Below are 26,827 nucleotides of genomic sequence, written 5' to 3' on the forward strand. Positions count from 1 at the left end.
TTTTTAATTGTAACATCAAATCACATGGACTCTACTAACCTATCAGAAGCTTCTTTAGCTCAGAATGGAATCGTCTGGAGTTTTCTTATTAATTAACAATAAACTTAGTGTATATGTACTCCTAAATTTGATGAAAGTGATTAAAATAGACAGCTCCCTCTTTTTATTCTGACATTTAACTAATTCAAAAGATATTTCAACATTTATTTATCTAAAACAAAAGTTTACTCTAAATTGATGTTTAACAGTAAAAAAAAGTTTTTATGTTTTCTCCATAAAGTGTATGTAAATATCTGGTTTCAACTGTGAATATACTGCTGTGTATTGAAATTCCTCTTGTTTTGCATAGATATACTGAACAACATCCAAAGCATAATATATAAAATAACATCTACCTGAGTTTTTTCTTTGAAAGAAGCTCCTTATGTCCATTGTTGTGTTCATCAGTACACAACTGAAACCGATTTAGAGAGTTTGTTTAGCCGTGGAGGGTAACAACTGAAAATATGAAATGTAAGCTAAGACTAAAAAATCAGCATTGCTGTTCGGCTTTTTATTTATCCATTTGTTGATTCACTCGAAGAGCAAGTAACGCAACCAAGTGATCAGTTTGATATCAATCTTTTGTGATACACCGTCATATTTACATTATTAGTTCAGTACGAATGATTTGCTTTGGTACCTGGTCAAACTTAAGCTCTCCTCTGTCTGCAGCAAATTCGCAGGCAGCAGCTTCTCCCCCCTCGCTCACATGGGTGCTGCGCTCAGTCGCCTAGTGCCTGAGCTCGGATCATACCAAAATTAGGGGGAATTTACGACGGTGCGCTCTGTGCTTCGTGTGTTGTTTTTGGGCTTAAGCCCAGTAAGCCACCCCCCCCCCCACTCCGCTGATGGTTGACTCCAAATCTCCCGAACACTATGTCGATTTGAGAACGCAAGACCGAAACAGCGAGACCAAGACCGAGACCAAGACAAAAGTCCGTCGAGACCAAGACCGAGACCAAGCCAAAAGTCCGTCGAGACCAAGACGAGACCAAGACCACGTAAAAGTGGTCTCGAGACCGGTCTCGAGACATCCAACTCTATTAGGATGTGAGCAGGCTTTGTGTTTATTGTGTTTATTGTATGTGTATCACACTTCAAGACACCCACAGAAAGTTCTTCAAAAAAGAGGAAGGCAGCGCAGCAGACGACAGTTTCTAGGTTGAGACTATAATGACTGAAAGCTCAATAAGTTGATTTAGGATGTATTGAAGTGTACTTGATGATCTAAAAGCTTTCTGAAATGTAGTGAGCATGACAACTATACAAAAAGCTAAGCACAGCAGCAAGCGTATTAAAATCACTTCTGTGCTTTAGTAGGAGACAGTGAGAAGAACTGATACGACTGATTTTTACTGTCACATGTCAAACTTTTCATAGCGCACTGCTCTATATAGGAAATCCCCCTTTTTAATTCTTGCAGTGCTCTTCACATTACTGAGGAAACTTACCAATAAAATAAAATACATTTTATTGGTAGTTCACTGCATCAGTGGACTGGGTTAGGGTTAAGGTCAGGGTCATGAATGTACAACTTTAACTGTGTGGTGGCAGGCATTTCTACTCATTACTGCATCTACAACATTAATTAGCACGGTATTTCTTTAGTGCTCTGGTGGGACGAGCTGTTGACAGGGAAGCTGTAATGTCTTGTTCAACTTTGGTCAAGAACAGCAGGATTGTGACCTCTTTATGAGCTTTGAAAACCTTTTCTGGGGCAAAGACACTAAGCATTTGAAGTAACTATTATAAAACTTGACTGGTTACTGGTTATCAAGGGGGTTGCTAAGTGCAAAGACTTGTAAACAATGTAGCCATGTACCTTTTTACTATGACGATTCAGACTCTTTTCCTATAAAAAGACCAATATACACAGTAAAAATAAAGTCGTGGGCTATGTTAAGTTACATGGATATATATTTCCTTATTCTCCATTTTATTTTACACAGTGCAGTAACCAGTATAAAAATTCTGAAAAAATAACTTGATTTCATTCCCCTAAAAAATGATGGAGAGCATGTGTACCGTACAGGGTTACAAAATTAAAAAGTCATACTGTGTTTATGCTCCTTTTTTGTCACTGGCTGTTTTATGTGTTAACATTTATCCCAATAACTCAATTCATTACACCTGTCAATGCTAATTGCACATAGAAATCAATAAAAGTCAATGTTTTATATACATTTTGCACAGTGTCCCAACATTTTTGAAACCAGGGTTGTAGGAAATTTGTAATAATTTCCAATATACAATTACACTTGCTCCTCTAGCTATTTATTAAGAAACATAAAACTAAAATACATGCTTATGCATATTCCAAGAATCCCATTTGTAGCTTAAGCAGATGTGTTTTATAAATCTCAGCCCTGCTTAAGCACCTGGGTACATATGACAGAGCAAGTTGGGGTTCATGCAGGAATAGCAATGTACCAGAAGAAAACAAACCAAGTTTTTAGAAGTTCACGGAAGCTGCAGAGAAGGTTATAGCCAGGCACATTTTTCATTTCAGTATGAGTCGCTGCTGGAAAAAGCAGGACAAAATGCCCAAACTGCAAAGTTCATCACAGGTTCAGACAGATATACATCTCAACCTGCAATAACCATACATATATTTGCTAAGAAATACAAAAAGGTCAAAAATCTTCATGAATTTGGCAGCTTAAGAGCACCTTAAGTTGCCAATAGGCAGTACCCTAGAGATCAAGGACTTCTGCTTTATCTCTACAACAACAGCTTTCAAGATGATACATAAGATTAGGTGCAAAAAAGAGAACATTTAAAGTCAAATGTATGTAAAACTGCTCCAACATGAATCCAATGTGCTGGGCACGTCAAGCTCTTACGTTACAACTCTAGAAACAAAAGTCTAATAAAGAGTGTGCTGTCCTCACACAGACTCCAGCTCCATGTTTTTCAGAGCCTCACTTTTTAAAATCAGATTCCACAAGTACATTAAAACAAAAATAGCTCTAAAAGAATCGCTAATGTCTGAGTGATGGAGCAGAGTGATAAAACATTTCACTGTGTGGTGGAACAGTTTCATCTCTCATCAAAGTGTCTTAGTGATGTTGTCACTGTAGGTTATTTAAGGTGCCTACCACAATTTAACTAACATCTTTCATTACATAAAAAGGGACTTCTGACCTCCTAAAAGATATTCCCTCAGTCTCATTTTCTCCTCTGTCTATTTCAAATGCAGAAAGGCAATGTCGCAGAGAAACATTAGGGACTTTGGACTTTATCCAGGTGGAAGCTTCTCCTCCCCCCTTTCATCTGCAGGTTTAGAAGTTTTGACTTTTACTTCTCATCATACCGTAGAGGTCTCTTGTGTCCTTAAATCTGCATTATTATTAGGCTGAGCTAGCAACATTGCTGCTTAAACACACACTATGGAGAGAAATGTGCAGGCTTGCAAATACAGCAGTGATGACAGAGGTGTGGATGATGAGGAAGAGTGGGAAGAGACGATGAAGTCATTAAAATGGAAGTTGATGTTGAACAAAAACGTGATAAATAATGTGTGGTTTAAACTTGTATGATCATCATTAAAAAAATGAAAAAGAATATTTGAATAAGTACGAAACCAAAATGTAGTACACCAATCGTATACATGGGCATAAGCAATTAGGTATTCATAAACAGTTAGGCTAAGTTTGGTTTCCAGCCAGTGACTGAGTAACACCATCTTTAGTCCATAAACAGAACAAGTGGAGATATATCCAACCGTTAATGATAGAGGTCTTCACCAAAAACATGCTATACACTCAAAAAATACAAAGTGCTGTTCAATATACGTTCAACAACTACTTTATTATGTACACCCATCCAACTGATGCAAATAGCTGATCAACTAATCACATGGAATCAACTCATTGCATTTAGACAAGTGGACATGCTGATCCAGGTTTTACAGAGAACAGTCTGAAAAAGAGAAAATATCTCGTGTGTGGCAGTTTTATGAGCAAAAAAGCCTTGCTGATGTCAGAGGTCACAGAACAATAGTCAGATTGCTTTAAGTTCATAGGAAGGCAAAAGTAACTTAATAACAACAATCAGAAAAGCTTCTCTGAATGCAGAACATACTGTATCAAACTTTGAAGCAGCAGAAGACCACACCAGGTGCAACTCCTGTCAGCTAAGGACAGCTAAAATGCTGCTAATGCCTGCTCTGATATGCTACTGGTGGTGTTATGGTGTGGGGTTTTTTTTTCTTAGCACACTTTAAAGCCCTTACGTCCAGCTGAGCATTGTTGGTATGACACAGCCTATCTGAGTATCACATATATCAAAGCTCAAATCATCTCAAACTGGTTTCTCGAACATGACAGTGAGTTCGCTGCCCTAAAATCACCTCCAAATTTTCTAGATGCAATGCAATAGAGCACCTTTGGGACATGGTGGGATGGGGGAGTCATGTCATGGATGTGCAGCCAACAAATCTCCAGCAACTAGTGACTGAAGGTTAACGAGGGTCCGAGCCAGCACTAGCAAGGGGTACCTAATAAAATGTCAGGTGAGTGTGTATTGCTAAAAGTGTTTTTGGAAAGAGAACCAGCAATGAAGCTATATGAAAAAAAACTATATGAACTGATTTGGAAATACTGAAATCTAACTATAAAAACTCATAAAACTTCCTTCCCAGAACTAAACTTTTGAGATAAAATTAAATACAAAATGTTTTCTTCTGATGAAAAGAAGAAGAGCTTTCAAACGCCTCTGCCTGCATTCACAAAATTAAAACAAACAAAATTAAATAAGATGTTTTTCAAAGAACACCATCCACTTTCAGCACAATATACTAGTACACAAAGACCATACATATATGTACATACTTTCATTAGTACACTGCATATGAATTTCACCGCCTGATTAATCATAGTGGTGAGGTGAGCACTTACTGCAGAGTATCTGTGATTTCTGCACTGAGCAGATAAGCAGCAGAGAGGATGGATGACACTGGTGCCTCTAATGCACATAGTAAATCCTATGAAAAAGTGACAATTTAACACATAGAAAACACCAGAACATGTGATTTTAGTCTGCAAATCCTGAAAAACATGTCAGTGCTAGCTATTAGCTACCTAGCGAGTAATCACGTACTGCTTCCACTGGCTAAAAACTGGTTGGTGGCCCCTCCCTTTCCACTACATAACCAATATAGCAAACACTGAGGGCGTGTTTCACACTTCATTTATTTGTCATTGTGAGTGCACCATCCTGGTACTCCTAAGGCACTTTATGTAGTCGTACTTGATAGAGCGGCTGCACTTATGCACTCATAATAGGAGCTGAAAGTATGTGAGTACACAATTTAAAACAGAGCCACTGTCCACACTGTATCAAGTACATCTGTAGGTAATATAATCCCTAATGCTGATGGTAGAATGTATGAGCTGTTTTTTAAAAAACAAAAATCTTTTCTTCAAAGTTAAAATCAGACTTAAGACTCTCAGTTGTGTTTAGTAAATTGTATATTCTACATCCTCTATCAACTCGTGTCTTTTGTGCTTCTTTTACAGCAGGCTCCTGAGATAAGTGTTTAAAAGTTCATTTGAAGGATGAGCTGTTTTAAAGAATATATTTCAGATTGCAGGTACCTGCAGACAACCTTCGGCTGACGTTGAGCACAGAGAGCAATGGATTAAATCTAAGATATGCCGACAAGTAATAATGAGCTGGACTCTGTCACAGTCCACTGAAACGTGCTGCGTGCTGGAGAGCTTCTGCTCTACCCAGACCCCACCTCTGGTGTTTACTCCTGTTTCTATCAAGTGTAGACAAAGAAAACCCTGAAGGAAAGAAACCAACTGATCTGACGACTCATCGAGACAATGTGACAGCACAAGAATACCAGAGTGACGCACGCCATGAAAGTCTATTGTAGTACTAATGACATTACGTATGACACACGATGACACAAAGCAAACTCCCATAAGACGAGAACCAGAGAGTGGCACAGCTGCGGTGCAAACGAACCTGGAAAATCTAAAGTGTTGCTTTGAATTCAGTGCCAAAAAAAGGAGGAAAAAAGAAAAAATGGGATCATCGGGTCTGCACCTGGTATGAGAGATGTACTCCAAATGATTGAGATGAATCACAGCACGCCAGTTCCAGTAATGCTCTCATTTAGCTTGCTAGAGCACAGAAAGAAGTCAATAATCAGGTAAAAGAAAAAACTAGAGGCCGGGGGAAATCAATACAGAGAAAGAGAACTGAAAACAAAAACCCTTTCATTGTTCTCTGACAATGACAATAAATAAATAAATAAATAATAAACCCTGCTGTCACATGCTCAATAAGGCACATCAGCTCCAGCACTTCAAACTGCTGTTTTGAGACTGCAGTTTAAAAAAAAAAAATCTTCCAAGTTGTCCATCTGAGAGAGAATGAAAATACCACTTCACTGCTCTGGAGTTTTGTTGATAACAGAGAGCCTTTCCATTATCTCTACACAAGTCTGTTTATGTAAATCTCATTACTCTCTCATTCCCTTCCCTGCCTTGCTGTGATGGCCGGCCTTCAGCGTGAGTGCTGAATCTAAAAGGCAGCTGGCAGTTTATAGACAAAGAAAAGAAAATAAATAAATAAAAATACTAATTAAGTGTGCCGTACAATCTGTGCTTGTTCCTCTGATTACAGGCATTATCACTGTGGTAAATATAGTTTGAGAAATTAAGAGGCGGACTCGAGGAAACTCACCATAAGGCTTCATGGAGCATTAGCATGATTTTAATTACAGTTTTTATCGCAGTGGAATCATATCATTGCTGGAAGGTTTTTTTCCTTTCTTTTTTTTTCTTTTTTTTTGACTTGACAGCTTAAGTGTTTCTGTCTAACAGAAGGCTGTTGGCTAAGGACTGGTCAAATGAGACACCCCTTTCGATAAGATGTGTCTAATGTGCGTCCGGGATATGGATGTACACTGTGGCTGATAAATTCTTACCATTTCTATTTACCAGCATCTCTCTCTTTATTTAAGGACACAGCTACATTACCTGAGGTGTCTGTTATTCATTCATGTTTCTGGCCCTTCACCTTCTTGTCACTGTGATAACTTCAACTCATTTGGCTGTTGAGCTTGATTACAGTTTGTTCTATTAATAAAAAACAGAACACAATTAAAGGGGGGAGGGGGGTAAATAAACAAACAAAAAAAAATCAGTGAACGATTAAGAGGTTCATGTGGTTAAACAAAAACTTGTTAACCTCTCAACCCTCATCCACATCAAGGAAGAGAATCCTTTGCGCACTGGTGCACCAGGAGCGCATACAGACGGAATTAATTTAAAGCGCCAGAATTTAGGAAGGAGACGCACACACGCCCAGAGGCGCACGAATATAGACGCGCGCACACACACACTCACACACAAATACACAGGCAGCCCATATTTTTGGCTGTTAACTAACATTGTTGGAGATAAGCGTGGAATCGATGAAATTTCTTTCTAGTTTAAGATATCATCTGAGCGTAAAGAGGTCGCTCGGCACATCAAAGTTTAAATCGTCAGCATACTTTGGTGCTCAGCCTGCCTTTTATTCGGCGCGCTCCATTCAGAGGTGCCCTGATGAGGGGAAAAAACGCACGGAACGAAACAAGAGACGTCACCCTAAATGCAGGCGAGACAAAGATTTTTCTTTTTTTAAACCACAACATTTTAAGGAAAAGAAACACAAAAATTGTTCAGCTCGAACTTTACCTGCACCTGCCGATGGCCGCGAGCATTTCACGCATGTCCGCGCATCCTGGGAATAAGGGTCCGCAATGGTCGAGTTTCCCCTCAGACTGGCGTTGCTGTAACAGCGACTTCCATCCAGATTTCTTTCTTTTCTTTTTTTTTTAAAGACAACACCTGCTGATCCGCGCGTACATACGCCCGCACAAACAACTGGTAGTGCTCTGTCAGCGGATTCCCAACTATGGGCTGGACGCGCTGCTGCGCAATGACGCACGCCAAGAACTCGCAGCTGATTTGGAGTCTCCAAAGATGCCCAAGATGAATCCCAGAAGACCTGTCGTGATGCTGTCGGCTGTGCGTTGCCCTTCATGTAGTGTATGAAGGGGAGGCGATATTGTATGGCTCAACTAAAACACTGAATGCTTTGTGGGGGTTTTGTTTGTTTGTTTGTTTGTTTGTTTTGCTTTTTTGCTATGACGTGACACAAGATTAACTCCAGGCATTTATAGATCGTTGAAAAAAGATCATAGCCCAAAAATGGAACTGGCACACTGTATGCACAATTTCAGATATAGTTCTATTTCTGTTGTGGCACTTTGAGGAAATCGTGCGACAATAACAGTGTCAGTGTGTGTTAAGCGCTTCAGCAGCATGTGCAGCCGTTACTATTTCTAATCAGCTTCTGGCAAAGGAAATGAGCTCTTGTCTGAATTTAGGATGGAAGGCTGGCAGGCTGCAAGTGAATATGGAGGAGGTTGTCCCAAGGTGTTGGCCTCTGATGGATGGAGCTGGAAAACCACCCCGCAGGCTGCAACTCTTTGCTTAGCGTGGGTGTCCCAGGAGCACTTCCATCCACAACACCCCAAGGGGAGTGAGGGGTGGTCAGTCAGGCAGCAACTGATCCGATTTTAGCCCACATGTGCGCCATTACTGTTGAACTTCGGTCAGTGTTTGGTAGAGCAGCGTGCCATAGCAGTAGGAAAAAGACCACCATCAAAGCGTTAGAGGGTTAAGCCCCTCTGTTGGCAAACAGCCATTCAGCTGAAGCAAAAGCAGGAAGGTGAATCCCTTCCATCTGTGGCTGTATCGTTGGCTTCCACCTCCAGGGAGACTGATCTCTAACTAGACAACATGATACATTCATGTATTTATTCAATTGTTTTGGTAGTGGTATAGGGGGTACTTTTAACTCAACAGTGGATTCATTTTGAATAATTAAATTTTTATGTTTAAACACTACAAAAAAAATGTTTTTTTTTTAATAGCGTGTATTCTTCTAATGGATGTCACTAACACCACTCACCTCACTGTTAAACACAAACAGTCCAAGGTCTTAATACAGTAACACCAAGACAACTGAATCAGTACCATGGACAGCACCTACACATGAAACAAGGCAGACTTGTTCTGCTCTATATTTACTCGATATTGGCATGCACTGAAAAAAAAAACCCTATATTTTTAACCACTTAGATAGAACAGGAAGTCTATTCAGGAAGTTAATGGGAAAGTGTCACTGTGAACCAGAAGTCAGGAACATGGAGCACATCTGATAGTGAAACAAAGGGACACACCTGGTTAACCTCCGTTATCGTACGTTCAAATATGAAATTCATGTTGTATTCAACACAACTTCAAACAAGCAACTGAAGCCGTAAAAATATCAGCAAAGCATTTGCTTAAGTCATAGAGCAAGGATCGTGAAAGTATTGGGACTGTCCTGGGACTGTCCACCTGTTGTTTTTAGATATGAAGAAACTTTGAGAAGTGAAACATCTTCACTAACCTAAAAGAAGTTCAGTTGCCTTCTTTATTTCAAGCTCTGAAGTCTACAGTAAGCTGGATGACGGAGAACCTACACAGACAATCCAAAAGAAGACTTTTTTTTATTATTAAACCACTTAACCATCATTTTGAGGTATTTCAAAGAGGCGCAGTTCAAAAAGAAATCACAAGGAAAATTTTAAATCTTAAATCTTAAAAAAAGTTAAATCCACAAGAAGGGAAAATGTAAAAAGAAATTAACAATTTAACAAGCCTTTTCACACTTTTGCACTTTTTATTTATTTTCATGTTGCTGGGCAAAGCTTAACAAAATATAAAGGTTAAATTGGTGCAACTTGGTGCATTATGCTATTTAATTCTGAAGTCTTTTTCAGATTCCACCCAGTACTTTATCATGTGTCACCCATCCTGCCATCCTCTATCAATTTCTCTAGTCTTTGACTGTAAATCTCCAGGTAGTGATCATCAACCCCTCCATTCATCCCACCAGTCTGCAAAACAAATACATGACTAATTAACGAGACAAATCTCACACTTTTCTTTGCTTTCTCTGCTCTGGTTTTCACACTGTTCAGGAATCATTACCACCCACCAGGTCTCGCTGTCCTTGCAGTGTGTTACATCCCTAATATCTTCTGAGCATCCTTGGAGTTCCACCTGGGACCCTCCCCCTATTGCATTCTTTATTCATGTGAAGAGCAGGTGACACGTGAGAACTTAAAGGCCATGCATCTCACAACCTCTTCCTCCAATGACAGGCTCGCTTGTGATGAGTCCCATCATATATCTCCCTGTCACATTTGAATCCTGCCCAGGTATTTCACCATGTCCACCTGAGCCCTCTTTCATCTGCTGCTGCTGCTGCTGCTGCTGCTGCTTTCAACAAAGCAATTTTACCCAGGGTTATATGGCCATGTGCCTGCTTTATGCATGATTTATGTGTGCCGAGTTCCATCAGTTGACCTGGGTCACTGGGAAAGACCAGATTAGTTATGCGCCCTCAAATGATGTAATTGGCCAGTGGTCTTGACCTCTGAAAGGTTTAGCTCTGTAATTATTCATAATGAGTGCATTACAAGCTATGGTACATGCACATCTGATATGCTGTATGCGCTTTGTACATCTGATATGCATGAGTTTTGTTTTCCCTCCAAAAGCATGGTGGTTGACAGCAGTCTCTTTATCTTGGCATTCATGTTGTTTTCAACCAACATACCAGTAAACACTGTAATTTGTCGCTGGGTTTTAAGCATGCATTGTGCAACATTTTATTAAGTATAAGCTCAATGTTTAAACATTTTATCTATTTAAAAAAAAAGTTTCAATCAGTTGTAAGGTGACCTTGATATTCCCAGTAGGGAGATGCTTTTTGGTAGAAAACCTTAGAAACATCTCATTCACAATTTATTGCACAGGAGTCTCAGGAGTGTAGGCTTTGCAGAGCAAGTCCCATGTATTCAGCCGTGAGACCTACCCTTTGTCTTCGACAGGTGAAGAAACATATCCATATGGCAACGATTTCTCTAACATTAAAGCAATTTGTAATTCTAAATTGATATATTCTTAATAATTAAGAACTTAAAGATAAACATTTCTTTACAATAGGTATTAAAGCTCCAAAGGTTACAGTGTTGAGTTACACTGAACAAAAGCATAAATCACATAAATGTAGCAATAACAAATTCTTCATTACAGAGCTTTGAAACACGAGACATTATTCTGTGGAAAGGCTGTGTGGATTTTCATCCAAGTATTAAAAATCTTTATTCAAACTTATGTTACTTTGTCCAGTTACTTTTGAACCTCTGAAAATTGGGTGCTGTGTATAAAGATGGCTGTAAGGGGTCTAATGCTTCTGGGCAGCATTACCTTCTCTTGTATTTGATTAGAGTGAAGTTTGGGTCGGCCCATGGGCTTTTCTGCCCGCTTTAGAGGGCAGGAGTTTCCCCTGTGATATACTTATTTTACAATTGTACAATATTGGGGTTTTTTCCTACAGGACTAAGACCACATTTTGACTTCAGCTGTCAATCACACACATATTGTAAACCACATAATGAAACCCTAACAGTATCCCATTCATTGGTTGCCCATTGGGGCCTTGCACATGGGTGGGAATCAAGGAATGCTGACAGGAAGCATGCAGTGAAGATGTTCTCTCTCACACTGCTATAAATTTTACAAGACATGATGCATCCTGATGCATATTAGTAGACTGGGATTATTGGACAGCTCCTCATCCAGTGCCTTTCATTTTTATCATACGAGCTTTTACACTCATTACGCAGCGGGTTCTTGAAGAAAGCTCATACTATCAAAGCGCTGTTATGTCTGGCTTCACAGGAGCTACCGCACACCCTCATTAGACAGATGCTGTTTGCCAGGGGGGACTGTGGTATCTGGGGTAAAGTGTTAGTGGCGTCCCTGCTTTCCTTTCACAGGAACAGATGTCGGAGGGAGCGAGACGGTCTTGTCATTCCACCTGAGGTTTCCATCCTTTTCATTCGTCTGGTGTGCTCATATTAAATTGTTTTCGTGTGCCCCGTTTCCTGACGCTGGCTTTGCGAAGACCCCCCGTGTGTGATGTTCTGTCATAAAACAGCATTTCTAGGTTAATGAATAACTCAAAATGTGCTTGTTGCAATGATGCGTCATTAGCAGAGAAATTAATTATGGCTTTGAAAAAAAAAACTGTGTCAATTTGTGGCTAAGTAATATTAGCCTGCCTGTCATTTGTTTTGTATAGCTAGAAGGGATCTTGGGTCATTAAAACTATGTGCACCAAGTGTTATATTTGTTCCTTTTTTTATTTCTTTCAAGAAAGGAACTTTAAACAGGGTGTGAAGAAGGAGAATGCTTCTGTAAAAGTTATTCAAAGACACAGCACATTTAAATGTTGTTAGAGCAGGTAGAAGCACACCATCCATAATTGGTTCCCACAACACTTTCTCCCACTTTCTTCCCCTTCCCTGTGACATCCTTTATCGCTCACTCCTCTCTGTAAATATTTTTGCCATTTGATCCCTAGCTCAAACCCGCTGCCTATCTTTGTCTTTCCCTCTATTTCTTCCTCTGCCTTTGTTTTACTTGCAGATGTGTGCCCACACATAGCCAGGAAAAGCTTGGCATTGCTTATCAGGCAGAAAGCGAATCCAGGCACATTCAGACTCGGCAAGAATCAAATGTAAGGGTTTGCTACTAATAGATGCATCGATGTAGAGTGGAAAGGGAAAAAGAAGCAGTCTCTCTTTTATCTTTTAAAAGTAACATTCATTTTTATCCAATTTCCTGTCAAAATAGCCTCGAGGGTGCATCATCTGTCAGCCTGACAGTTTGTTCATTTGATGGACTGGATTTTATCTTCAAACCTAAACTGTCAAAACTATAAATCCATCAGTGTGTGATAATAGAAAAATGTGAACAATATTTAACACTGTGCAGACTGTGGTAAACAAAAAGACAAAAAAGAGAGAGAGGCAAACATTACACCTACAGTGCTATCATGTTGAATTACTGTACTCAAATGTGCCTCCATGAGTCATTTTCGTCCACTGGAGACCATCCCACTTTGAGTACTCACACCTTCAGTGTGTTTTTCTGTGCTCCAAACTGTTGTAAACTAGAACTACTTTACCAAAGTAAGTTTTAAAAAAAAGTCACAAGGTCTTGCAAGTAGTGGAGTGGGCGACTTGTCCTTCTGGATAAGAGATTTTGGAACTGCTGACATGCCAGAGCAAATGTAATTCCAGTGGAGGATTATGGTCTTCTCTGGTGGTCACGCCAGTTATGAGGGCATTGAAAATAAATGGACAACATCTTCCATGTCCTAACCACATCTCATTTTTCTCACATCAGCCTTCTAAGCTTACAGTAAACTACGACCTACTCCACATCAAATCCGATTAACAATGCTGCCGTTTTGTGCCGTCTGTTCGCCGCAAACCAGCAGCACCCGAGTTCTCTTGAAATGTTTGCTTTCAGATGCCAAAAGGAATCCGATCCGTGGCCAAATTCTGCAGAGTTCCATTTAAGAAATAGCTCAACATTTAGTCGCTTCCATGCCAAGAGTTAGATGAGGAGATCAGAAGCACTTTCATGTCTGTGCTAGAACACAGATAGAGCCAGGGGGTGATGAAGCATAGCTTAGCATAAATACTAAAGGCAGGGGAGTAACCTGCTGTAAGTGTTTCTTGGCAAACAACAGCCGCTGCAATGACTTCCCAGAATCTTGTCATTCACAGCAAGAGTGCCAGGAAACCTGGGAGACACTGTGCAGGAAGTTCTGTGCAAATTAATAAAGTGGTGTTTGTAATTAAAGTGCTAGAGATAATTAAAAAAAAAATCCCCTCTAAGGTGAACTTTATCATTTTTGCACAGATTGAATACGTGAGATAAAAAAATGGTGACAATTTAAAGAAAAATTAATGATAAAATGTTAAAGACTTGGCTCCCACAAAATGACTTTATTTTTGATTGAGAAGCCATATGTCTGGATCTCTACTGGAGAAATAGTGCAGCAACTGCCAGGATTTGCATGTTTGTCAGTCTGAACAAATTCCTTCAAAAGATTTGCCATTTGATTTTCAAAATTTCAGTGTTTTATCTTCACATCTTCACCACTGTTTCGCTGCAGAATTTTAACCACTGGACCAGTTGCAGAGGTTTTACTCCTGATTTTTAATGCTTTTGGCTATCCCCCTTTTATAGCAATTGGATGCATACAACTATGTTCAGACATGTTAGCATTCAATGTAACATTCCTCCCTTGAGACTCAAATAATTTAATGCATTCTGTGCTCTCTCAGGCTGGAACACCCTGTCATCAATTTTTAACCGCTTATTTTTTAACAAGTTAACACAGAGAGACGTTTACCATCGCTCCAACCAGATCTTTGCACAGATTCAATTTGTTATGTCGGCTGATTTATGTAACTAACTTTATTACATTTATGTTTTCTGTAGTCTACCCGCTCCTAGCTTAGTCTATGGTAAATGGACTGCAATTTTGCAGACTGCACTTTTTGATCCTCGCCTTGCACTTAAAGCACTTTGATACACTGCAAGCTGCATTCACAGATACATTTTTAAAGCTCATGCATGCATACATCAGCGGGTTCTCTGGGATTACTATCTTGCCTAAGGAGACTTTGTCATAACACAAAGTCTCCTTAGGCATATATAATCTGGGAATCCAACCATCAACCCTCTGAATCCAATAACAACCCACTCTAAGTTCTGAACAGGATTGTGGAGGGCCAAGGTCAGACTTAGGTAGCCAGTGAGGAGGGTAAGGGGTCCATCCCAGAAATGTGACTTAAAAGAGCTTTACCTGTCCTACTACACCCCAAACACCTGTTTGAAAATTACTTTATTATTTAAAAGAAGGGGGAAAGAGTAGTTTCAGTCTTCTAAAGACGATTACCACAATGGTCAAACAAGGATGACTTTACACTTTACACCATTCAAAAAGGCAAGTCTGGTTTATTTGAAAAATTAATAAATAAATCTTGCCTTTGTAGACAACCATCATGAAAATGGCCAACATCATATGTTTTTACTGTTTTCTAAAGTAATTATAAAAGAGATAACACTCTGTTTTTCACTTTAATGTTGTATGGCACTTAAACAGAACCCAATATACTCCCTCATTTGATATTATGTTAATAATGTTACCTTGGAAGAGATCATTCCCATCAGGTTCAGTTTCATTCATTATGCCATCAGAATGCTCCCCACTGTATAACATCACCACCAGATACTCTCACTCCTGCAGAGTGAAGCTTTAGTTCAGGGAAAAGGGGAAAACCCAAGGCCTAAGCTGATGAGATAGCACTAACCTCTACCTGAAACATATGTACTGACCAAGTGTCAGAATGTGTCACCTTCTTTTTTATTTGTCCCCTTATATCCAAGACAAGGAGAACATCTTTCAACAGCCAAAAGACACGTAGGTTGATAGAGCAGGATTCACAGTCACTTCTCATCACAGAGGTTTAAGCGCTACATTTTTTCCTTTCTGCACATTTAGTTTCTTGGTAGATTTAGAGGTCGGGTGTATTTTTAAATTTGGAAGTGTTCCCCTTGCTGATGGTCTCCTCAAACCAAACTAGGCCAACTGCCTCTTGGCTTGAGTTCTATACTTAGCATACAGGAATAAGAGTCATATCAATCATTCACCAACAGTATGTTTTGTAACCCTTCAAAATCTCACCTGTATCATGGACTACATCACATAACATAAATTAATGTAGAGAAGATTAGATCCATCAGCCATCCTGCGTTACATCCTGTCTTTTTGTTGTCAGACAAAAAAAGAGTTAATATGATTTTCTTACCTACTCAGATTACCGGGTGAGATGCTCCTCAGATGTTTCACCACCATAGAGCTGATCTCCTCTTCTGACTGAGCAGAAGGGGGAACTTAGAGGGGCGTACCCACTAGTTGAATATACATAACATCTCAAAATACACAGCTTGACAAGAATAAAATAAGTATTTTACACCAACAAGGTGGTTGTTAAAGGGCCATGATTCAAAAACTTGGCATATCCCGACATGTTTGGAGTGTGTCCCTATAAAAACTGAGGAAACTGGCTGAGGACAAAAAAATGCAATCCTGAAAAAATATCTATAACAGATCAACAGTAATGGAAAGTCATGACCTTAAGAAAAGGGGGGAAATGAAGTGAAGATTTGAGACAGGACCTGAGAAATTTATCCCTTCAGTTGATCCTTTTACTGTTTATTGGAGTCTGATCAGAAATGGTCTCACTGGCATTTGAAGAATATTACGCTGAGCTATATACACAACCGGATAAAGCGGATGAGCATAGGATTCAGAATTTCTTATCCAGCCTAGATCTACCATTTATAGGTAAGCAGCAGAATGAAAAACTTGTAAGAGAAATATCAGCAGAAGAGATTAACATTGGGATCTCAAAACTCAAGACTTTTAAAGCCCCAGGATGTGATGGATTTCCACCGGAGTGGTATAGGCAGATGAGGGAACCCTTAATCCCGCTACTAAAGGCCTCTTTTAATTACTCTCTGAGTGGGGGGGCGCTCCCACCATCGTGGCGGGAGGCGTATATCTCTGTCATACCAAAAGGAGGGAAGGATAAAACTGACCCCAGAGGTTATAGACCTATTAGCGTATTAAATATAGACTATAAACTATTTGCCGCGATTTTGGCTAGGAGGTTGAGTACAATGATGCCCATGCTGATAGAGGAGGATCAAACAGGCTTCATTGGTAACAGACAAACACACGATAATATCAGAAGGGCCATTCATATTATTGACCAGATACTTAAAGGGAAAACTGGTACAGTTCTCATTGGGCTTGATGCGGAAAAGGCATACGATACGGTCGGGTGGGAATTTCTGTTTCATGTGCTGAAGAGATTTGGGCTATGTGACAGGTTTATTCAATGTATAAGAATGATTTATATGTCTCCAACGGCGAGGATCAAAGTTAATGGAAGCCTCTCAAATCGGATAACACTACAACGTGGCTGCAGGCAGGGCTGCCCGTTGAGCCCACTGCTCTTTAACCTTTTCATTGAGCCGTTGGCTCAATGCATCAGAGAAGATACTCGATTGGAGGGGGTTACAACGGGGAATGTGGAAAATAAAATCTGCTTGTATGCAGACGATGTGCTGGTAGCGCTAGGAAACCCGGAAGAGGGAATTCCTCTGCTTATGGAAACACTGGAAGAATATGGCAGACTGTCTGGTTATAGACTGAACATTCAAAAAACTCAAATCTTGACATTCTTCTTTAACCCCTCAAGACAATTGGTAGCAAGATATAGGTTCGGATGGCATCAATCTCAAATGGAGTATTTGGGGATCCTGCTGACAAAAGACCCTGCATTGTTATATGAAGTTAATTATAATCGGGTGAACAAGAAGATATATGAAGATCTGGAGAGGTGGGGTCTGCTCCCCCTCGATCTGGGCAGCAGAGTTAGAGCGATAAAGATAAATATCCTCCCAAAGCTGCTATATTTGTTTGCAGCACTTCCAGTTGAGGTTCCAGCAAAACAATTTAGGGAGTGGGATATGCATTGCTCAAGATTCATATGGGGAAATAAAAGGCCGAGAGTGAAATATGCAACAATGCAGCTGCCTGGTGAGCGGGGGGGCATGGCTCTACCGTGCTTTGAGGATTACTATCTGGCAGCCCAGATCAGACCTCTAGTGTGCTGGTGTAACTCTAAGTTTGAGGCAAAATGGAAGGACATTGAGCTTTCTTTGATGGATTTCCCAATACAGTCTGTTCTGGGGTCTCTTGAGAGTTTCCACAGGCATATCAGATGCAAAATTTATGTGTAAGTTTTTCCCTGAAAAAATGGGCAGATGTGATTAAAATTTTTGGTCTTAATAGGGAAATAGGGTTGCTGGGATGGCCAGCGTATCTCCCACGCTTCCTTCCAGCATTGTTAGACCATAAATTCAGGGAGTGGTCCAGGCATGGAATCACTGCAATCTGTAAGATAGTTAAGCATGGGGAGCTGATCAATTTTGAGGACATGTGTCAGATTTACGAGATCGGCAGGGAAGATTTTTATCGTTACCTACAGGTTCGGAGCTTCTTCCGGAAGGAAATTAGAATGCTTGACGCAGATGCTAGTGGGGTGATCCGAATATTTGTGGATGCTTATGGTGAGAACATTATAAGAGGTACTATAGGCAAAATATACAGAAGTTTTACAGCCATGAAAAAGACCTCAACAAGATATGTCAGTCATCGATGGGAAAAAGAAGCAGGTATAACTATCTCAGAGGAAGATTGGTTGCGGATGTGGAAGAATGTGTTATCTACCACCAATTCTTTAACATGGCGAGATTTTGGATGGAAGAATTTAATTAGATTCTTCATCACACCAAAGCAGAAATCCAAAATAAGTGGTTCAGGCGCTTCATGCTGGAGGGAGTGCGGGGAGGTCGCTGCAGGTTGCTTCCATGTCTTCTGGTCATGCCCTAAACTGAAGGCCTTTTGGGAAGAGATTAAACAAATGGTGATGGATGTGCTGGGAGTAACACTGGACTTCTCCTTTAGTACCATGTACCTTGGGAATATACCTGAGGATATAAATAACAGAGACTCATACTTACTGAAAATAATTATGGTTGCATGCAAAAAGGCAATTACTAAGTGTTGGTTACAGACAAGCCCCCCCACACGGAAGCTGGTCATAGACATTATTAACACAATTCATCATATGGAACTGATTACCCTCTCACTGCGGCTACAGAAGGAGAAAGGAGAGAGACTTTGGGAACGATGGGATTGTTATACATCAAAAGACTAGAAACTGATACCTCTGTGATGCAGAGGGACAGCTGTGAATTTGTTTGAATGGAACATGCACCTGTGTAATATGTAGTATGTGTAAGTAAAACAAGGTGTTGTGTATTTTGGAATATGCGAACATATGTGACTGTGTTGGTTTCCCTTGCCCTCTTTAGTTCTGTATGTAAAATAAGATGAAAATCAATAAAGAGAAAGTATTAAAAAAAAAGAAATGGTCTCACTGGAAGGTTGGCTGTCACTCTTAAAGATGGGAAACTGGTACAAAATGACACAATAACTGGACTAAAATTAGTGGCAGCAGGTCTTATAGAGCGATCGATCAATGTTCAGTATGTACAGAGGAGGTATAACAGTAAGTTTCTACAGCCTTCTGCAAAACACAGTGGAGGCTCTGTCATGATTTAGGTATTTGAGCTAGTGATGTTGGAGACCTTAAAAATTTTGCTAAGGGCTTTATTTTCCAGTCTGGTAATGATCCCAAACACACCTGTAACACAGTAAATGAATACTTGCCTAGTGAAACACTATCAGTTATTGTTTGGCCTCCCCAAAGTTGAATCTCAACATTGTTGAAACAGTGTGAGATCATCCTGACAGTGAATGGAGCAACAGGCAGATAAAATCCCAAGAAAAGCTTCGACCTGGAGAATTATTCCTGAAGATGACTTCAAGAAATCACAAGAAAGCTTGCCTATATGAGTCCAGGCTCATGAAGAATAAAGATGGTCAAATATTGACTTTAAAGCTCATCAATTGTACAAACTCTGTTTTTGCCTTACACACTGTTTGTGTGTTAAAACATACATAAACATAAACATAAACTGCTGCACCTATTTCCCACTTTCATGACAGATTAAAAAACAATGAGGAGTGGCTCAGGAGTTCCACACAGTACTTCATGTTGTAAATACAGTAAACCACGCTTTGTGTTCTAATATTTAATTTAAATGTTGTGGACAGATCCATCTCACTTACCCAAAAATAGACGCGGTGCGATGTCTACAGCTTGAAATGTGGCGCAAATGCACATTCACAGAGATAATTAGGAATATCCAACAGATAAGTCGGTAGAAGCAGCACGTCCATGGAGTGACTGAGTGGTATGAATAGCTATCTGTATTCCCTAGTACAGCAGTCCCCAACCTTTTTTGCGCCACGGACCGGTTTATGCCCGACAATATTTTCATGGACCGGCCTTTAAGGTGTCGCGGATAAATACAACAAAATAAAACTAGTACCGGTACCGAAAAAAAGAAAATTTATTCATAACACACGTGAAAAGACCCAGGAAAACCGAGTAAACGATAACAACGATAACAAAATAACGCTGAAAACCGATAAAAACCCTGAAAACCATACATTTCACACCTGAGCCTCAACTCTCGCGGCCCGGTACCAAACGACTCACGGACCGGTACCGGTCCGAGGCCCGGGGGTTGGGGACCGCTGCCCTAGTAAGTGTACTCTAGTGAGTAAACACTACTGTGGATTAGGGAAATGAATGAGTGGACAGTTCAAGCACAGTCATAGTTTGCACATTTGAAAATCTCATATCTCAGGAGCCAATACATTTACCTTTACATTTACCACTGAAGTACTCTGTTGTGTTGGTGGTTAATGTTTCTGTCAGCAGAAGTAAAAACAACATAATTTGGTAATTTTCTCAATATCACATCAAAAACATGAAAAAACTGCTGTTTATACACCAGTAAATGAAGCACAATGAGCTCACGGTGAAATCAAACTGTTTACTGGAACAATATTACTGCCAGTGTGCGTGTTTTACTTGACAAACAGGACAATTAAATACTATAATAAACCAAGGCAAAAGTACAATTTACTGTCGGTCGATGTAGGATATGTTTCGTTGTCATGGCAACATTCAGAATATTCTGATGTCTACGGGGATTTCGATAAAGAGGATGTGAAGATGCTTTAAAACCTCGCTCTGATCTTAAACAGCCCAGAGTTTGTTCAGACACTCCAAACACCATTAGCAAAGAGCATCGCAGCATTGCTGCAGTAAGAGCCACCGCCAGCTCCACGGGGCCAGTGCGCACCTCGGTAACATCTGTGTGACAGACTGGAACTGTTTTCCACCTCTTTGTATATTTACTTAGCATGTTTTTCTCTTTCTCTCTCTCTCACACACGCACACACTTTCTCTCTCTAGGCCAGTTTTTTCTTTAAAAATTGAAAGACTACAGGAAACAAAGATTCCAGGACCACAGGCTCACAGGTGCATACATTATTCAGACAGGCTGCAAGTCAACCACATGCCTCCAGCTACTCAACTTGAAGTTAAAGCCCCAGCAAGTAAATAATAAGCTACCAAACAATAAAAATATATTAAAAACAAAAAAACAAAAAAAACCTCCAGTCATCTCATTCTGCATCTGTAAGGAAGTCGAACATTTCTCCAGTTGAAAATAAATATTTCAGCCTAACAAAGCCTGTTCAGGGCTTAAGTGTAAATAACTCTATTCTTAGTGACTGAACGTTGCGGCTGAATTGAATGCATGGAAGCAAAGACCTCACAGTTAGTTGGCACAGAAAAGTTTGGTGCATTTCTATTCTCTTAGGAGGGGACTGGGGGAGGAGGGGGGCACAACTTTTCTGATGGGTTTCTGGCACATACAGCAGGAAATTTTGTTGCAGGCGTACTGGTTTTCTGTAAGATAAACAGTAAGGGGGCACCGAGAGACATGTTTAACCAGTGGTCAGCTACAGGGTCAGCCACAAACACACGTACATCTCGGCTGCACATTGTGTTTTTGAAAAATGAAAAAAGTTCAGATCGGGTCAGAAAAACAGGACTCTGGTGTGCTGAGATTTGTTTTGGCAGTTAACCAACTTAAATGTTGTAGAAAAACAGAAGCCACAACCTCAACAGAAAGCAACCATGTCAACATCAGCCACCCAGAAAGTTTTAGGACTAATAAAAGTTATTGTTTTGAATTGCATTATGGAGTAATGTACTCTTGCTTGTTGAAATATTCAGCCTAAGGTCATGTAGAGGTGTAAATAACACCTGTTCAATATACTCGAATCTCCATCCACCTCAATACACCTCATACATTAAGGACGGGCCATGTCCTACACCTCTCATCAATCAATCTTGTGAACAATTTCTCAACCAAAATAATGAAAAACAGTCACGTGATCAGTTTGCTTAAAAATATTTAAAAACAAGATAATATTTTTTATGACACAGTGAACATCTCGAAGCACATGGATGGTTATACATTTCCGAGTGAGGCAACTTTGAAATGTTATCATAAATTGGGTGCAGGCGTGTGTGCTTTTTTAAAAACAAGGCCTTATTCTAAATGGTCAATTTGAATTTTGTGAGGCTTTTACATCACTTGCCTGAGTGTCTCGCAGTGAGAGTGAGAGTGAGAGTGAGAGTGCTGTCAGATGTAGATGACATTCAGTACATGATTTCACCACCCCTGATGCCAATTCCACATCCACCTTTATTCAGAGGAAGAAGTAATTATCCAGCAAAAGCCATAATTCAAAATTTGACTCTATAAATTCTCTGCCTTACACTACATCTTATAAATTACACCATAAATGGTTATTGTTCTTTTGCGCCTTGTGGTCAGTGCTGGAATATGACCAACAATCTAAAATTGGCCATTTATGAACTCATAAAAAAGGTTCAAGCTCCTTGTAGCTTGTTTGGTGACTTAAATTGGCCATTGTAGCCAATCTAGTGCTATAATGCAAATAACTAAGAAAGTGTTCTTACTTTATAAATCTTCACATTATTCCCAAACTGTCAATTGTAGTCATTATTAACATATTCTGGATAACAAGAGTTCCAAAGTTATAAAAACAAATTTGTCCCACAGCTGAGAGGTGACACAAGTATGAGTGCACGTCTGTCTGAACTGGTGCTGTGATAGACAGGTGAGCTGTCCAGAGTGCTGTGAGACAGTCTTAATAGCAGTAAGCCACTAAAGGAAATAAATAGATGGCTGAGACACTGAGGAAATTACAGAATGCAATAGTATTGGCACAAACAGAATGAAAGGATCTGGGCATAATGGACGACTGGTTAATCCTTGAGTGATGGCTGATGATGGATGTTGCAGCTAAACCCGAATTATTTACACACCTCTCCACAGTCTGCTTCAACTGTGTTGGGGGAATTTCTGCTCTACATTTTTATGGCTGTAATTAGGACACGGTTTTGCATAAAGTGTCACCATAAGGGAGGATCCATCATTCTGTCTCTGTCACTATGCTGTCAACACAACCACATCAGGGAGAGAAAAGGAGGGAAGGGACAGCCAAAAAACCATAGAAAAGTCTCCCAATGCAGATAATCCCATACATTTGGGATACAAGCATGCCAAATATAGTAAATCGACTACAGTAATACATTTCAGAATGTACATGTGCATGTTTAAAAATAAGTGAAATGAGACTTATTGGCGCAGATAGCCAGAGAGATGAGACAGCCAATGAAATGGAAGGAAAGGTGGTGAGGAGAGGGAGACAATTAAAAAGAGAAACTCTCTTGGCTGACATTGTTGTAGCTCACTGGTTGAGCAGACAAACCATATGCTGACAGGATACTGCAGATGCCCAGGTCTGAGTTTGCCCTGGGCCATATATTACTATCTCCTTCTCCCCTTTCCTGTCTAGACTACTGTCCTGTCCAAAAGGAAAAAAACAAAAAAAGAGAATATGGGCAGTGAATTTAAAAAAAACACACACACCCTTGCAACATGCATGCATGTCAGTCAAAACAAACACAAATTTAACCCTTTATAACTCAATATCTGTTCGTTTTCTTTATGTGTGTATAATTAATTTATTTATGTGTCTTCCCTGCTTTTTTTGGTCTTTATCACTTTCCCATTCCTTGTACCACTTGGCCATTTCACCAATAGCCATAGCATAACTTTTAAATTGATCATTCAAGCAGGTTAATGTGTTATGTTTGTGTGTTATGTGTTATGTCACAGCATGTCTTTTATCCTGTCTTCCTTCTTTCACCCCAGCTGTTTAAAGCAGATGGCGGCCCCTCCCTGAGCTTGGTTCTGCTGGAGGTTTCTTCCTGTTAAAGGAGAGTTTTTCCCACTGTCGCCAAAGCGCTTGCTCATATGGGGTCATATGATTGTTGGGTTTTTCTCTGTATGGATTATTGTAGGGTCAATCTTACAATATAAAGAGCCTTGAGGCGACTGTTGTTGTGATTTGCCGCTGTATAAATAAAATTGAATTGTTTTAACTAGACACCAGATCGCTGAACAGCTCTTGTACCCTTCACATCAACACAAAGGTTTAGCCTACAGAATTCAGAGCTGGTTGGTTTGCACGAATAGGGTGGCCTTAGATAGAGTATTCCCAGCTTGAGTTATTATTTCAGTCCGCCCCTGCTCATTGAGCTTTGCATAGTGCACCGCTAATAAATATCTAATAACCTCGAGACCCACAGCATGGATTCCTTCTCCAAAGCACACCAGACAAAGTCTAAGAGTTTTTGCACCATGCATTTGAAGCTGCTTTTCAAAGTGGCTAAAAATGTTCAAAGTTGCCCAAAATAGTTTGAGAGAGTATAAATATGCTCAAAGCAAATGTGAACAATTAAAGTCTCATAGTAGAGCCTATAGCTTTAATAATGTAGCATGGTCTCTGTGCATGTGTGCTTCTCTGCGTATGTGTAGAGATTTAAAGCCAAAAAGGGTCGGGAAGCCTTTCAAAAAAGTAATTGTTTACATGTCTGTGAAGTGTGATTAATACCCCACATGTTTATGGAATGAGGGGACAAGACTCTTTGTTGAGTGCATCTTTGTGACTTTGCTGATAATTATACAGTAAGTATAACAAGCACTGCCAAAAGCTTCACATACTATGAAAGATACTATTTAATCACGAGATTTAAGGAGACAAAACCATTCAAATTAATAGCGCTTGGTTACTGACAGGCATGAACATTTCAGTAGAATTTTACAGGTAGTGACTGTGATTAGCTAAGCTGTATTAGAATACAGTATTAAAATAATATCTGTTGACCTTCTCAAGTAAACGAACAAAGGCTCTTCAAAGTGGTGAAGGAAGACAAATGAATCAATGACTCTTTTGTATTGCAGCCCACTTAATGGATCCTCCACTTTTCCTGCCTGTTGGAGATGACACATCCAATTAAAAAGATGATAAATTTAACTCCGTCATGGTTTAATTTCTCGAAGCTAAATTTAGATTTAAGAAAGAAAGAAAGAAAGAAACTTAACTTTGTTATAAAGATAAAAGTTTTCATGTCTACACCAACTTTGAGGGACAGAAAATCTTCTTTTTCTAAGTGTTCCAAATATGCCAGATATTGCCTTTGTAGGATATTTTCCTATAATACAAAAAGGAAAAGGACCAAAGTTGTGAGCTTGAGTAGATCACTGTTCCTAACAATTAATAGTCTCATTTCCTCTTTGTTTTTTGGTGATGCAGCTCACGCCCAATTTTAAGAGCTAAATTGGTTGTTTGCCTAGTACAAATGCAATTAAAATACGATTACATTACAATTAACTAACATTAACCTTATTTAAGTTCACTTAAACTTATTACTCCAACAGACTGTTCTATGAAGGTGTATGCAATTTAACAGAAAAGATATTTGGAGTCTTTCAGAGTTTTCCATGACTCCATGAGTGGCACAAACTGCAAGTTATGCTTTAATCAAACTCAAAGTCATAGACATGCCGGTAGCTTATTTTATAGGATTCCAAAATATCACATCCTGTCCTGACATGTCCCAACCATAACAAAATACACAACCTCGGTTGAGCGTGGTAGCAAACTAGCATTTGCTAATTAGCATAAAACATAAAATGTTGCTGATGTTATGAGTCATTAGGTTTTGTGTGTATTATGTCATAAACCAAATCACTGTTTGTTTTAATACATTTGCTTTAATTAAAACTTCTAATATTTTGGATGGATAAAAGTTTTTGCAGGTCTTGTTGAGAAGAGTATGTAATGAAATTCTCCTACCATGGCTAAGATGAGAGGGCTACTTGAGAACCCTGAATCATAATTATCACTGATTAGTGACAGACTGAAGGCAAAACTGAACTGAGGACCTATTATTATATAGTCATGGGTTCATTTCTTGTGTAGATACTAAAGTATTTAAAAATCAGGGACTAGGAGCAGAGGCATATCAGTAAAGGAAGTAGCATAGCCTTCTGCTTTGTTTTTTCATTTAGATTACTAGACAACAGCGTTTATGCTAACAGAAAGTGAACACGTCAGTTAGCAAATCTGAGAGCATTTTACATACATGGAGACATACAGTTTTGGCTGCTATTGCTTTCACTGTGTCTTGGATGATGAAAAAGGTCTACATTAGAGTTTTCAATATGTGGTAATATGCACAGAATAACAACACAGCAAATTTTTTGTACAACTTGATTTGTTGGGGCCAAAAAAGGTACTGGGATGTCAGATATTTAACTCTAGTTGCTGAGTTCGAATTCTGAAACAGCTCTCTAACTGCATTTCCATACACAGTGTATGGCTTGGTGTCAGCTTTTTACTGAGATGTAGAAATATTCTGCATTCAGTACACCACTTCACAGTTTTTAATGAACCAAAGAGCATACAAAAGGGGAAAAAATCTGTAACTATTTGGATTCTAAAGGAGGATGAAGCAGTACATGCCCTTACTCTGACCTATGGATTATTATACACATTATGCATAATGCCCACCACACATATAATCGTAATCATAGGCAGATTTACAAAATAGCTTACTATAGCTATGTAGTGTCAGTGTATCAAGTACAGTACTTTGTGCTTCAAAAGACATGCTGTACATTTTCACCTCAATTCAAAAGGGCATATAGTGTCCCAGTGAATGGGTTCTGAACATGATTAGGGGCAAGTTGAATCAGAACACTAGAGTGTATGATGATTGTGCTTTTTTGTCTGACTACTTTTGAGTTATGTGATAACACTTTCTGCATTCCCTTTGATCCATATTTCCAGAAGGTGC

General features: G+C 39.5%; 1 protein-coding gene across 1 annotated transcript in view; it reads right to left on the bottom strand.

Annotated features, from left to right (window-relative positions):
• LOC102312438 (gamma-aminobutyric acid receptor subunit pi) overlaps positions 1-8,057 on the bottom strand; it is a 74,986-nt gene extending 66,929 nt beyond the window's left edge. The window contains exon 1 of the mRNA XM_005933579.3: positions 7,740-8,057. The gene's annotated coding sequence lies outside the window, so the exon portion shown is untranslated. The remainder of the gene's footprint in view (positions 1-7,739) is intronic.
• Positions 8,058-26,827: the final 18,770 nt, after the last annotated feature.

This window comes from Haplochromis burtoni, unplaced genomic scaffold (assembly GCF_018398535.1).
Source record: "Haplochromis burtoni strain Fernald_Lab_line unplaced genomic scaffold, NCSU_Asbu1 Contig_170, whole genome shotgun sequence".
Classification (NCBI taxonomy): domain Eukaryota; kingdom Metazoa; phylum Chordata; class Actinopteri; order Cichliformes; family Cichlidae; genus Haplochromis; species Haplochromis burtoni.